We start from the raw sequence: 15,112 nt of genomic DNA, 5'->3' as shown, positions 1-15,112 counted from the left end.
TATAAAATGTCCTTTGGTGTATCTTTTCCCTCCACTAATATGGCTTGTTTCTCTGAGAGAGCTTCCAAAAGCATGCACTTCACATAATAGTTTGCATTGTCCCATTCAGCCATATTTTCAGCTGTTCTGTCTTGGTCTAAGCATATATTTAATCTTTTTGCTCGAAGGAGACATATGAATCTTAGTTCCCACTTCTGATAATTAAACTCAGTTAATCTAGGCACCTTGAGAGAATAGAACAATGGTGAATTTCTTCCCTCAGCCATTTTCTTAGCCTTCTGTCTGCTGTGTGGGGGGGAGAGAGAGACAGACTGAATCTTTCCTTTAAAACTTAAGAGAAAAATGTGGCCTTTTTTTCTGCCTGGTAATATTTCTCTTCTTTTTCAATTCCTGGCCCTGGGCCCATAACCCTTTTGTTGGATTATTTGTAGTAAATAATTAGCAGATTTTAGTACACACAGCTTCAGCTTTAGAAATGTTAATTTCTTTCTTCATCTCTCTCTCATTCACCCCTGAATAATTCACTGCTGAGTCACTTTAAAGTTGAAGTAACAAAACATCTGTTTACTCACAGTTTGTAGTTAGATTATAATCAGACAGGCTTATATATACATATTACTATACATTTGTATTATCAGCTCCTTCCATGTGCTTAGATGGTAATGGATGCTCACACCACCATAGATCCTCTCAGGTTAGGAGAGATCATGAGCTCCATGTGCTCCATGTGCTGTGTCTGCTGCATCTAAACCCCCACAGGAAGTTGCATAGCTGTGTGACCTCTCTAAGTAATTCACATCAGAGGTCACAGAGTAATCACAGAGAAATAATAGGTGACAGGCAATGCATGTAAAATACAATTACATTCCAACAAGACCCGGTTATGGAAAGAAATGGTCCTCGTATCTCTACTAGATGATCTTCACAGAAACCTAGATAGGAGATTTGCCTCGGTGTTAGTACTGATCTGTGGATCACGATACCATGCTAGCATGACTGGCAGAAACGGGTATCAATGGAACAGTACTTGCCTGGTTCAGATCCTGTCTATCAGACAGGCAACAATCCATAATGTTTGGCAGCACCTCATCGCCACCATGGGCACTGACCTGTGGGATACCACAAGGATCGATACCGTCACCACCTTATCAGACACAAGACATTTGCACTAAAATATGCCAAATCTTTCTGCAGTTTAGACAGCTGTCTCCCATATCTGATTGGCCACGCTTCTACTAAATTTTTGTCTGCTCTAATGAATTGGTTAAATTTTAATTTAGAAAAAGGAATCTTTCCAGCCTCAGGAGGCAGGCATTGTTTTTGCCCCAATTCCCCAAAACTCTAGACTTTCAGAGGCCAGTAATTATTGTCCAATAGCCTCCATCCCCTCTTTGTCAAGATTATGGAGGGCTAGATTACTGAGCAATTGGTCCATTAGCTGCTCCGCCATGGCCTCCTTTATAGCGCTCAATCTGAGTTCAAATTGGTGGCACAAGGAAAGAGTTTGTTAAGTAAAGGTCTATGTGCCATCATTTTGCAATTTGACCTTTCCAGCGACTTCAAATTTATTATGAATGATGACATATTTTACCAATGATGTATCTATGAAAAGGCACTGGACTGTTTTTTGGGGTTTTCTTAGGATCAGCAGTTTCAAGGTTAAGAAAGATGATGTCGTTTGATAGCTGGACAGCAGTATGTGGGATGCCCTAGGGCTCCCCTCTTTCATTTGTACTTCCAACCTACTTATGTAATCCTTGGGTAGATTATTGGATTAATCTGAATTTTCTCACATTATTTATGCTGACGATATCACTGTGTTCTTTCCTTGCCTGCCTTCTTGGGCTGATACTCTATCCCATAGGAGTGTACTACCGTCCGCCTGGCCAGGACGAACAGACGGATGCGGAAATGTTAAAGGAAATCAGGGACGCAAACAAACTGGGCAACACAATAATAATGGGGGATTTCAATTACCCGCATATAGACTGGGGTAATGTAACATCTGTACACGCAAGGGACATAAGATTTCTTGATGAAATCAAGGACAGCTTCATGGAACAGCTAGTTCAGGAGCCGACAAGAGAAGGAAAAATACTAGACTTAGTCCTTAGTGGTGCTCATGATCTAGTGCAGGGGGTAACGATACGAGGGCCGCTTGATAACAGTGATCATAATATGATCGGTTTTGATATTGGCATTGAAGGAAGTGAAACTAGGAAATCAAGTACGCTAGCGTTTAACTATAGAAAAGGTGATTACGACAAAATGAGAAAAATGGTGAAAAAAAGACTGAAAGGAGCAGCTCGCAGAGTAAAAAACTTGCATCAGGCGTGGATGCTGTTTAAAAACGCCATCCTGGAGGTTCAGGACAAATATATTCCACGTATTAGAAAAAAGGGAAAAAAGACTAAACGTCAGCCGGCGTGGCTAAACAGTAAGATAAAGGAAATCATTAGAGCCAAAAACAATCCTTCAGAAAGTGGAGAAGAGAACCAACTGAAAGTAACAGGATAGATCATAAGGAATGCCAAGCCAAATGCAAAGCGGAGATAAGGAGGGCAAAAAAGGACTTTGAGAAGAAATTAGCGTTGGAAGCAAAAATACATAGTAAAAACTTTTTTAGATACATTAAAAGCAGGAAACCGGCCAAAGAGTCGGTTGGGCCGCTGGACGAAAATGGTGTTAAAGGGGCGATCAAGGAGGACAAAGCCGTAGCGGAGAAATTAAACGAATTCTTTGCTTCGGTCTTCACCGAGGAGGATTTGGGGGGGACACCGGTGCCGGAAAGAATATTTGAAGCGGGGGAATCGGAGAAACTAAACAAATTCTCTGTAACCTTGGAGGATGTAATGGGTCAGTTCAGCAAGCTGAAGAGTAGTAAATCACCGGGACCTGATGGTATTCATCCCAGAGTATTAATAGAACTAAAAAATGAACTTGCGGAGCTACTGTTAGAAATATGCAATCTGTCCCTAAAATCGAGTGTAATACCGGAAGACTGGAGGGTAGCCAATGTTACTCCGATTTTTAAGAAGGGTTCCAGAGGAGATCCGGGAAATTATAGACCGGTGAGTCTGACGTCGGTGCCGGGCAAGATGGTGGAGGCTATTATTAAGAATAAAATTGCAGAGCATATACAAAAACATGGACTGATGAGACAAAGTCAGCACGGATTTAGTGAAGGGAAGTCTTGCCTCACCAATCTAATGCATTTTTTTGAGGGGGTAAGCAAACATGTGGACAATGGGGAGCCGGTTGATATTGTATATCTGGATTTTCAGAAGGCGTTTGACAAAGTGCCGCACGAAAGACTCCTGAAGAAATTGCAGAGTCATGGAATCGGAGGTAGGGTATTATTATGGATTAAGAACTGGTTGAAAGATAGGAAGCAGAGAGTAGGATTGCGTGGCCAGTATTCTCAGTGGAGGAGGGTAGTTAGTGGGGTCCCGCAGGGGTCTGTGCTGGGTCCGTTGCTTTTTAATGTATTTATAAATGACCTAGAGATGGGAATAACTAGTGAGGTAATTAAATTCGCCGATGACACAAAATTATTCAGGGTCGTCAAGTCGCAGGAGGAATGTGAACGATTACAGGAGGACCTTGCGAGACTGGGAGAATGGGCGTGCAAGTGGCAGATGAAGTTCAATGTTGACAAGTGCAAAGTGATGCATGTGGGTAAGAGGAACCCGAATTATAGCTACGTCTTGCAAGGTTCCGCGTTAGGAGTTACGGATCAAGAAAGGGATCTGGGTGTCGTCGTCGATGATACGCTGAAACCTTCTGCTCAGTGTGCTGCTGCGGCTAGGAAAGCGAATAGAATGTTGGGTGTTATTAAGAAGGGTATGGAGTCCAGGTGTGCGGATGTTATAATGCCGTTGTATCGCTCCATGGTGCGACCGCACCTGGAGTATTGTGTTCAGTACTGGTCTCCGTATCTCAAAAAAGATATAGTAGAATTGGAAAAGGTACAGCGAAGGGCGACGAAAATGATAGTGGGGATGGGACGACTTTCCTATGAAGAGAGGCTGAGAAGGCTAGGGCTTTTCAGCTTGGAGAAGAGACGGCTGAGGGGAGATATGATAGAAGTGTATAAAATAATGAGTGGAATGGATCGGGTGGAGGTGAAGCGACTGTTCACGCTATCCAAAAATACTAGGACTAGAGGGCATGAGTTGAAGCTACAGTGTGGTAAATTTAAAACGAATCGGAGAAAATTTTTCTTCACCCAACGTGTAATTAGACTCTGGAATTCATTGCCGGAGAACGTGGTACGGGCGGTTAGCTTGACGGAGTTTAAAAAGGGGTTAGATAGATTCCTAAAGGACAAGTCCATAGACCGCTATTAAATGGACTGGAAAAATTCCTCATTTTTAGGTACAACTTGTCTGGAATGTTTTTACGTTTGGGGAGCGTGCCAGGTGCCCTTGACCTGGATTGGCCACTGTCGGTGACAGGATGCTGGGCTAGATGGACCTTTGGTCTTTCCCAGTATGGCACTACTTATGTACTTATGTACTTATCTACAAAAGTGTATAGAACTAATTGAGTCCTGGATCTCAATTCACCGCCTGAAGCTAATAAAAAAACCCCCAACAAAGTTTCTTTGGATAGGTCCAAGTATTGAAGTGAGATACAGGCAGAATTTTATGTCTGGTGTGAATTGAATTTGTTTTCCCTACATTTGCATTCTAAAATTCTAGGAGTAAAATTGGACAACTCTTCATCCGTGCAACAGCACATCTCCCAAATTATGAAGACACTGTATTACATCCTTGGGCAGCAAAGAAATACCTGACTACACTTTTCAAATATCGGTTCAGTCTCTTATACTATCTCGCTTTGGTTACTGTAATCTCATTCTGATTTGTTGCTCTAAGGCATTGATTAACCACATACAGGGAATGCAAAATACTACTGTTAATTAGTTTCCCTTTTTTACACAAATTGCAATCCACCCTGAACTGTTCAGAAGACCTGAAATAACGTAACATGTGCAGATTTGTTCTGCAGTATCTTCCATTTATTTATTTAAAATCGTATATACTGCTTTAATGGACTTGCAGAGCAAAGTGATTTACAGAGATTATTGAATCAGTCACTCTCTTTTCAGCAGATGATCTGCAGAAATTGCCTCATACATTTACTTTGTCCAAATTACAATATTTTAGTTCACTACATTTAGGTTGCCCAAAGGTGGCAACTTGTTGTAAAATGCTCTAGGATTATTCTGGGGAAATTCAAGTGAGAAAGAACATCCCCTTTGCTGAAATCTTCACACTGGCTCCCAGTGGGGGGCTCAGGCTGATTTTTAACATTTTATGCTTGACTTTTAAGATGTTGTGTGGAATGTATCCTTCCTATTTAGAGAAGTTCATGGTTACCAGATTTGGCTTAAAATCAATATGAACATTGCACTTCTATAGATTTGGCTCATAGGGACTTGATATACCACCTTTCTGGTGTTTTTGCAACTACATTCAAAGCAGTTTGCATAGTATACAGTGGGGGAAATAAGTATTTGATCCCTTGCTGATTTTGTAAGTTTGCCCACTGACAAAGACATGAGCAGCCCATAATTGAAGGGTAGGTTATTGGTAACAGTGAGAGATAGCACATCACAAATTAAATCCGGAAAATCACATTGTGGAAAGTATATGAATTTATTTGCATTCTGCAGAGGGAAATAAGTATTTGATCCCCCACCAACCAGTAAGAGATCTGGCCCCTACAGACCAGGTAGATGCTCCAAATCAACTCATTACCTGCATGACAGACAGCTGTCGGCAATGGTCACCTGTATGAAAGACACCTGTCCACAGACTCAGTGAATCAGTCAGACTCTAACCTCTACAAAATGGCCAAGAGCAAGGAGCTGTCTAAGGATGTCAGGGACAAGATCATACACCTGCACAAGGCTGGAATGGGCTACAAAACCATCAGTAAGACGCTGGGCGAGAAGGAGACAACTGTTGGTGCCATAGTAAGAAAATGGAAGAAGTACAAAATGACTGTCAATCGACAAAGATCTGGGGCTCCACGCAAAATCTCACCTCGTGGGGTATCCTTGATCATGAGGAAGGTTAGAAATCAGCCTACAACTACAAGGGGGGAACTTGTCAATGATCTCAAGGCAGCTGGGACCACTGTCACCACGAAAACCATTGGTAACACATTACGACATAACGGATTGCAATCCTGCAGTGCCCGCAAGGTCCCCCTGCTCCGGAAGGCACATGTGACGGCCCGTCTGAAGTTTGCCAGTGAACACCTGGATGATGCCGAGAGTGATTGGGAGAAGGTGCTGTGGTCAGATGAGACAAAAATTGAGCTCTTTGGCATGAACTCAACTCGCCGTGTTTGGAGGAAGAGAAATGCTGCCTATGACCCAAAGAACACCGTCCCCACTGTCAAGCATGGAGGTGGAAATGTTATGTTTTGGGGGTGTTTCTCTGCTAAGGGCACAGGACTACTTCACCGCATCAATGGGAGAATGGATGGGGCCATGTACCGTACAATTCTGAGTGACAACCTCCTTCCCTCCGCCAGGGCCTTAAAAATGGGTCGTGGCTGGGTCTTCCAGCACGACAATGACCCAAAACATACAGCCAAGGCAACAAAGGAGTGGCTCAGGAAGAAGCACATTAGGGTCATGGAGTGGCCTAGCCAGTCACCAGACTTTAATCCCATTGAAAACTTATGGAGGGAGCTGAAGCTGCGAGTTGCCAAGCGACAGCCCAGAACTCTTAATGATTTAGAGATGATCTGCAAAGAGGAGTGGACCAAAATTCCTCCTGACATGTGTGCAAACCTCATCATCAACTACAGAAGACGTCTGACCGCTGTGCTTGCCAACAAGGGTTTTGCCACCAAGTATTAGGTCTTGTTTGCCAGAGGGATTAAATACTTATTTCCCTCTGCAGAATGCAAATAAATTCATATACTTTCCACAATGTGATTTTCCGGATTTAATTTGTGATGTGCTATCTCTCACTGTTACCAATAACCTACCCTTCAATTATGGGCTGCTCATGTCTTTGTCAGTGGGCAAACTTACAAAATCAGCAAGGGATCAAATACTTATTTCCCCCACTGTATACAGGTACTTATTTGTACCTGGGGCAATGGAGGGTTAAGTGACTTGCCCAGAGTCATAAGGAGCTGCAGTGGGAATTGAACCCAGTTCCCCAGGATCAAAGTCCGCTGCACTAACCACTAGGCTACTCTTCCACTCCTTGGGATTCTGGAATCTTGCTATTCTTTGGGGTTCTACATGGAATGTTGCTACTCTTTGAGATTGTGCCTGGAATCTTGTTAATGGGACTTGATATGCCCGCCTTTCTGTGGTTTTTGCAACTACATTCAAAGTGGTACTTATTTGTACCTGGGGCAATGGAGGGTTAAGTGACTTGCCCAGAGTCACAAGGAGCTGCAGTGGGAATCGAACTCAGTTCCCCAGGATCAAAGTCCGCTGCACTAACCACTAGGCTACTCTTCCACTCCTTGGGATTCTGGAATCTTGCTATTCTTTGGGGTTCTACATGGAATGTTGCTACTCTTTGAGATTGTGCCTGGAATCTTGTTAATGGGACTTGATATGCTGCCTTTCTGTGGTTTTTGCAACTACATTCAAAGTGGTACTTATCTGTACCTGGGGCAATGGAGGTTTAAGTGACTTGCCCAGAGTCACAAGGAGCTGCAGTGGGAATTGAACTCAGTTCCCCAGCATCAAATTCCACTGCACTAACCACTAGGCTACTCCTCTACGCCTTCCTCTTTGGGATTCCGGAATCTTGCTATTCTTTGGGGTTCTACACGGAATGTTGCTACTCTTTGAGATTGTGCCTGGAATCTTGTTAATGGGACTTGATCTACTGCCTTTCTGTGGTTTTTGCAACTACATTCAGAGCAGTTTACATAGTATATACAGGTACTTATTTGTACCATGGGCAATGGAGGGTTAAGTGACTTTCCCAGAGTCACAAGGAGCTGCAGTGGGAATCAAACACCAGGATCAAAATCCGCTGCACTAACCACTAGGCTACTCCTCCACTAGCAACATTCCCTGTAGAATCTCAAATAGTAACAACCACTAGGCTACTCTTCCACTCCTTGGGATTCCGGAATCTTGCTATTCTTTGGAGTTCTACATGGAATGTTGCTACTTTGAGATTGTGCCTGGAATCTTGCTAATGGGACTTGATATACTGCCTTTCTGTGGTTTTTGCAACAACATTCAAAGTGGTTTACATGGTATATACAGGTACTTATTTGTACCTGGGGCAATGGAGGGTTAAGTGACTTGCCCAGTCACAAGGAGCTGGGATTTCCATGGTTAAACAAAGATTGATACGAGATTCTTAGGGTCCATTTTTCCTTGCTTGTCGAATTCTAGCCCATAACACTTTTGAAGTAAATTATTTGACATTTTAAAAATGAAAAACTTGGTTATTTGATAAATATTTTCAACATAGTTAGAAAGAATTCCTTCGATTCATTATAATTGCAGGATTATGCAATTTGATATTGCGAATCTCACATTTTTTTGCTGAAATCCATTTAGAGCCTGTGTTTTAAGATATTCCAATATGGCAGAGAAATGTATGTGGTTTATTAAAAACACACTGGCCTACCTTGAGGATTCATCCCACCTTTGTACAGATGAGGTGCATGGTGGCATATACCAGAAATGGGAATATATGTAGGCCAGATATTTGGGCCAATTAATAATCCAGGATATATGATCTGTGCTAATTGTTCTATCTGTTGTTTCATCATGCAGGGTTCCCAGCAGTATCCGAGGACAGGAAAAACAATAGCTTTGAAATATCACACTATATATACGGTGACACTGTGATTTGAGTTATATCAGACCCACATCTAGGACTTTCAAGACTAGGATGATTGAGCGTTGGCACTGCATCACTTGAAGAAAGATGGAAGAACCGATGGTGCGTCATTGTATTACAAAAAAATCATTGTTTTGAACAACTTCAAATTTATGATCAGATGCCAAGCACACCAAAAGACAAGGTAAGGCATGTGCTCTGGCAATGGGAGTAGAGATGAATATTTATTTTTAATACCATTGAACGCTTTGGGCTGAACACTCAATTTGAATGGAATGCTTTTATACAAGACTAGTAAAAGAGGCCCGTTTCGAACAGAAAGGAACCTGGCGCAAGGTTCCAGGGCCCCCTCCTCCTCTTCTCTCCCTCCCCCTCCTCCTCTTCTCTCCCTCCCCCTCCTCCTCCTCTTCTCCCCTCCCTCCTCCTCTTCTCCCCATCCCCTCTTCTCCCTCCCCCCTCCTCCCCCTCACCCCTCCTCTCTTGCATGTCAGGACCCCCCCACCCTCTCTCTCGTCTCAGGACCTCCACCCCCTCTCTCTTTTGTCTCAGGACCCCCTCCTCCGATTTCCCTCCCTCTGTGTCTGTGGCCTGCGAGTGCAAAGTGGACGTGTGCTGTTTAAAAAGTTTTACCTCCTGCTCGGCCGCCAACACTGAAGTGCAGCAAGTACAGACGCTGCTTCAGACAGGCTGTGGTTTCAGCTGTTCCTCTGGTCCCGCCCTCATTTCCTGTTTGCGGAAACAGAGCGATTGCAATTGCTTGTGGTTGGTCCCTTCTCCTTCTGACGTCGCGTTTCTTTCCCTGGCAACTGCGATTACGAACCCCACGAACACTACACGGCTTCACTGCCACGGAGTCAGCTTCAGAACGTTGGAGGTGCGAATTATTATATTAGATAGGGCACTGTTTGACTCTGGAATTTAACTGGTTGATTTGGTCAGTCATTGCCCTGAGAAACTGGATGCTTTTCAATCTGAGCATCTTTTTAATTTGGCAGCCATCTTGATTTTGTCTCAGAAAATTTCACTATACTGATGCAGCAGGACGCGAAACAAGGAGACCTTGTTGGGAACAGAACTGTAGGAGGACACATTTTGAGAGGGAACTGAATTGCAGGAAAATATATTTGAGAAAAGTGATTTGGTCTTTGAAAGCAGATAAGTGACTACGGGGCTCATTTTTGAAAAGACAAAAATGTCTAAAAAGTGTCATAAAGAAGCATTTTAACGTTTTTCTCACCAAACTGTCCAAATCAGTATTTTCAAAACCTATTTTTAGATGTTTTGCTATGAAGTCCATCAGAAGTGTGTTCAAATCACAAGGAGGCATGTTGGGGGCATTTTGAAGGTGGGATTAGGGCATGCCTAACACTTGGACATTTTACAGCCATAATGGAACAAAAACGTCCAGGACTAAAACCAAGATGTTTTGGTCTAGACCTGCTTTCAGAAAAAATAAGGCACAAAAAGGTGCCCTAAATGACCAGATGACCACTGGAATCAGGGCTGATGCCAATACCCCCCAGAAGTCACTGACCCCCCTCTCACCCCCCCCCCCCCCCCGCCAAACATGAACAAAAATATGGCTTACCAGCCTCTAGGACAGCCTCATATGTTAAAGGCAGGTCTATTAGAGTAGCATGCAGGTCCCTGCAGTTGTGTAGTGGTTGGTGCAGTGCACTATGAAGTGGGACAACCAGGACCCTATCTCCCTCTGTCACACTTGTGGTGGAAACTGTAACCACTCCCAAGGTCACCAAAACCCTACTGTATTCACATATAGGTGTCCTCTTCACCCATAAGGGCTATTGTAGTGGTGTACAGTAGGGAACAGTGGATTTTGGGTGGGTTTTGGAGGGCTCAGGGGACAAGGGAGCAAAGGTGACACGTGTACCTGGGAGCATTTTTATGAACGTAAGTGCCCTCTAGGGTGCCCCACTGCTCTCCTGGGATGTTGGGGGGGGGACCATTCTACTAAAAAAATACTGGCTCCTCCTACATCCCAATGGCATGTATCTCTACTTTTTGCACCTGTTCATATTTTTTTTCTCAAAAATGGACCAAAAAACCCCAAAACATTCAAATCACAAAACCTTGTTCAAAACAGTATTAAAAAAAAAAAAAAAGAAGTTGTTTTTCTTTTTTGAAAATGACCTTCTTTCCTATTTGGATTTTGGACGTTTTGTGGAAAACGTTTAAAATCAGATTTAGATGTCATATCGAAAATGCCTCTCCAAATTGTTGTTTTTCTAAAAAGGGATAAGACCACATGGAAATTATTTTTACAAGATGTGCATTTGAATGCTGAGACAAACCAAAGATTAATAAAGGAGGTTTTTTTGGTCCAACTATGGTTTTTCTCTACTTTATGTATAAATATATTTTTTCTACATGAATTTTTTAAAAGGGGATATCTTGGTTCAACCAATTATTAATCAGTTCTCCTTTACTTGTTGGCTGTGGCGAATAGGGTTTGAATGCTGAGGTGTTCCACTTCCAAGTCCCCCTATCTATTAATATTTTAACCTCTCAGCTTTAGAAATAAAAATAGTTATAACAGTTGTGTGTTTTTGGTATTAAAACTGCTATCTCACTGTTGGTTTGGTGATTTCAATTACCCCAATATGGGCTGGATAAATGACACATCAGAAAATGCTAGTCAGATCAAGCTCCTAGATGAAATAAATGTCTGCTTCATGGACCAGCCTGGTCAGGAATCAAGGGAAGCAATTTTAGATCCAGTCCATTATTGGAACGCAAGATTTGGTACAAGAGTTAACAATATTGGGGCCACTTGGAGAAATGTGATCAAATTTGACTTAACTGAAATAAGGACACACAAGATATCTACCGAGTTAGCATTTAACTTTCAAAAGGAAGACTATGAAGAAAAAAATTAAAAAAAAAGAGCAGCTGCGATAGTTAAGAGTTTACATCAGGCACGGATGTTTAAAAATACCATTTTGGAAGTCCAGACCAGTAGCCTAATGGTTAGTATATGGGCTGGAACTGGGTTCAAGTCCCGCTGTGGCTCCTTGTTATCACGGGCAAGTCACTTAACCGCCATTGCCTTCGGTACAAAAACTTGGACTGTGGGGCCACTAGAGACAGAGGAAGTACCTACTACTACAGAAAGGAAGTATTTCAAATCCATGACTCTTTACCCTTTACATGTATTAAAAGGGTAGAAAAAAACACATTGTCTCATCCTCTCATCCCAATACAAGGTGAACAAACCCACAAATATAATCACCCCAGACCACACCTTCCCTATCTCAGATAGCCTGAAAATCCTCAGCGTGACAATCACCGAAACCTCACCCTAGAGACCCAAGTGAAAACAACAACAAAGAAAATGTTCCACTCAATGTGTAAACTCAAACATCTGAAACCATTCTTCCCACACTATTCTTCCCATGAGAAATATTTCGCAACCTGATACAATCAATGGTACTAAGCCACGTAGACTACTGCAACAGCATCTACGCAGGATGCAAAGAACAACTTATAAAGAAACTACAGACCAACCAAAACATGGCAGCCAGGCTAATATTTGGAAAAACGCGTTTTGAAAGTGCAAAACCCCTCCGAGAAAAACTACACTGGCTCCCAATTAAAGAACGTATCGCCTTCAAAATCTGCACAATGGTCCACAAAATTATCTACGGTGAAGCCCCAGGATATATGGCAGAGCTCATAGACCCGCCTTCCAGAAACACAATCAGATCAACAAGAACATACCTAAATCTTCACTACCCAAGCTGCAAAGGACTCAAATACAAATCAACCTATGCAAGCAGCTTTTCCTACATAAGCACACAACTGTGGAATGCACTACCAAAAGCCGTGAAAACAACCTACGACCATCTAAACTTCAGGAAATCACTAAAAACCTACCTATTCAAAAAAGCATACCTTACTGACATAACCTAAAAGCCGGAACCCTGATACACAACTAACTAAAGCTAGAATTGGACTCAATGCAACTCCTCCTCGCTACGATTCCCAAATATGTCTGTAGCACAAGTATCTACTCTACCATAATACCACTTTGTATTTGTTCTTTGCCGGCTGGCGTACGCCTACGGTTTTATGTAAGACACATTGAGCCTGCAAATAGGTGGGAAAATGTGGGATACACATGTAACAAATTAATAAATAAAATGACAGCTGCCATGTTTAAAAGGTGAGGTGAAAGAGGCCATAAGAGTCAAAAGAACATCTTTCCAAAAAAGATCTGAATAAAACAAAACAAAACAGAAAGCAGCATAAGCACTGGCAAGTTAGTTGCAAAGCATCGATAGTGAAGACTCGTATAAAATTTTAAATAAAAGGTTGTTGTAGAGGTAAAAACTCATAATAAAATATTTTTCAGGGACAAAAGAAGTAGAAAGCCTGCGAGGGAGCCAGTGGGGCTGTTAGATAATCAAATAGTAAAACAGACACTTAGGGAAGACAAGGACATAGCAGAAAGACTGAGTACCGAAAAATGGCCTGTGCTGGTGTCAACGCGTGCAGGTCCATTTTCAATGCACCTGTAGAAAAGGCCTTTTTTGGGGGCCAAAAGTGGACATGCGGCAAAATCAAAACTGGCGCACGTCCATTTTGGTCCAGAGACCTTCCCGCCACCCCTTGACCTAGCAGTAAGGTCTCACGCCTTAACTGGGTGGTAATGGTCTACGCGCATACAATGCCAATTACCACCCAGTTAGCACTGCATGCCGGAAGTTTTCCGGCACCCTTAGTGGACACACAGAAAAAATGAAATTATCGCCCAGGCCACACAGTAATTCAAAATTGACGCTTGTAAGAAGCACGTATGCGCCTACGTGGCTTTGTAAAAGGGCTCCTAAGTGAATTTTCTCCAGTCTTTACCTGAGGAGGAAGGAAAGGAGCTACCCATGGTAGAAAAATGGTATTTAAGAATTGAAACAAATCTTGGTGAACCTGGAAGACGAGGCATATTTTCAAAGCACTTAGCCTTCCAAAGTTCCATAGAAACCTATGGAACTTTGGAAGGCTAAGTGCTTTGAAAATATGCCTCATAATAAGGCAAATTGACAGGCTGGTATTCAGTAAAACACGATTCGATAGTGCTAAACCCCTCTGAGAAAAGCTGCACTGGCTCCCAATCAAAGAACGGATCAGCTTCAAAATCTGCTCTCTGGTCCACAAAATTATCTACGGCATAGTCCCAGGATACATGACAGACCTCATAGATCTACCAACCAGAAACAGAATCAGATCATCATGATCATATTTAAACCTACACTACCCAAATTGCAAAGGACTTAAAGACAAAACAAGCATCCAGCTTCTCCTACATAAGCGCACAACTATGGAATGGACTCCCAAAAGCTGTGAAAACAATCCACAACCACCTAACCTTCAGGAAATCACTGAAAACCAATCTCTTCAAAAAGGCTTACCCCACCGATCCAACGTAAATCCCCACACCCAGCAACACAGCATAACCAATGATCGTACCGGACAATCTACAACTTTCATTCCTTTGACCCTCATGGAGCCTGACACACACCCACATCATTTGTCCACAATATAACCTTGTATTTGTTATCAACCGACTTGGCGAATGCCTTTACGGTATTATGTAAGCCACATTGAGTCTGCAAATAGGTGGGAAATGTGGGGTACAAATGTAACAAATCTACCTATATAATTCACAACCCCAACGTTCTAAATGAAGCCACCACTGGAAGTTGAAGCGTCGAGATAGTCGCTTTCCCCATCAGTGTGTGCCCTGCCCTCGCGTCACTACGTGATGACAATGAGGGCGAAGCACTGACACTGGACGAAACGGAGCACCAGCACCAATGAAGACATAACCGCTCACACTGCAGCACCGACAACACGAACAGCGCTGACAGAAGAAATCCATTTTGATGGCCATGCTCCTGCTCTCCGTATGTGAGTCACCCCCCCTCCCCCAAACAAGCTAGCGCCCGTTTCATTGCTCTAAGAAACGGGCCTTACTGAAAACTCAAAAATGAAATTGATGATCTATTATTAGTAATCTGTAACCTGCCAATTTTTCAAAAGGGTTTCAGGGGTGATTTGACAAACTACTGACTGGTAAAAGCCTGATGTCAGTGCTAGGAAAAATAGCAGAAATTATTAAAAAGAACAAAATTACTAAACAAAGACAAACATGGTTTAGTGGGACAGAGTCAACATGGATTCAGCTACGGGAAATTTTGCCTCACCGATCTGCTACATTTTTTTTTAAAGGCCTGAATAAACATGTA

This window comes from Microcaecilia unicolor, chromosome 5 (genome assembly GCF_901765095.1).
Source record: "Microcaecilia unicolor chromosome 5, aMicUni1.1, whole genome shotgun sequence".
NCBI lineage: Eukaryota > Metazoa > Chordata > Amphibia > Gymnophiona > Siphonopidae > Microcaecilia > Microcaecilia unicolor.
This window is presented reverse-complemented; position numbering follows the sequence as displayed.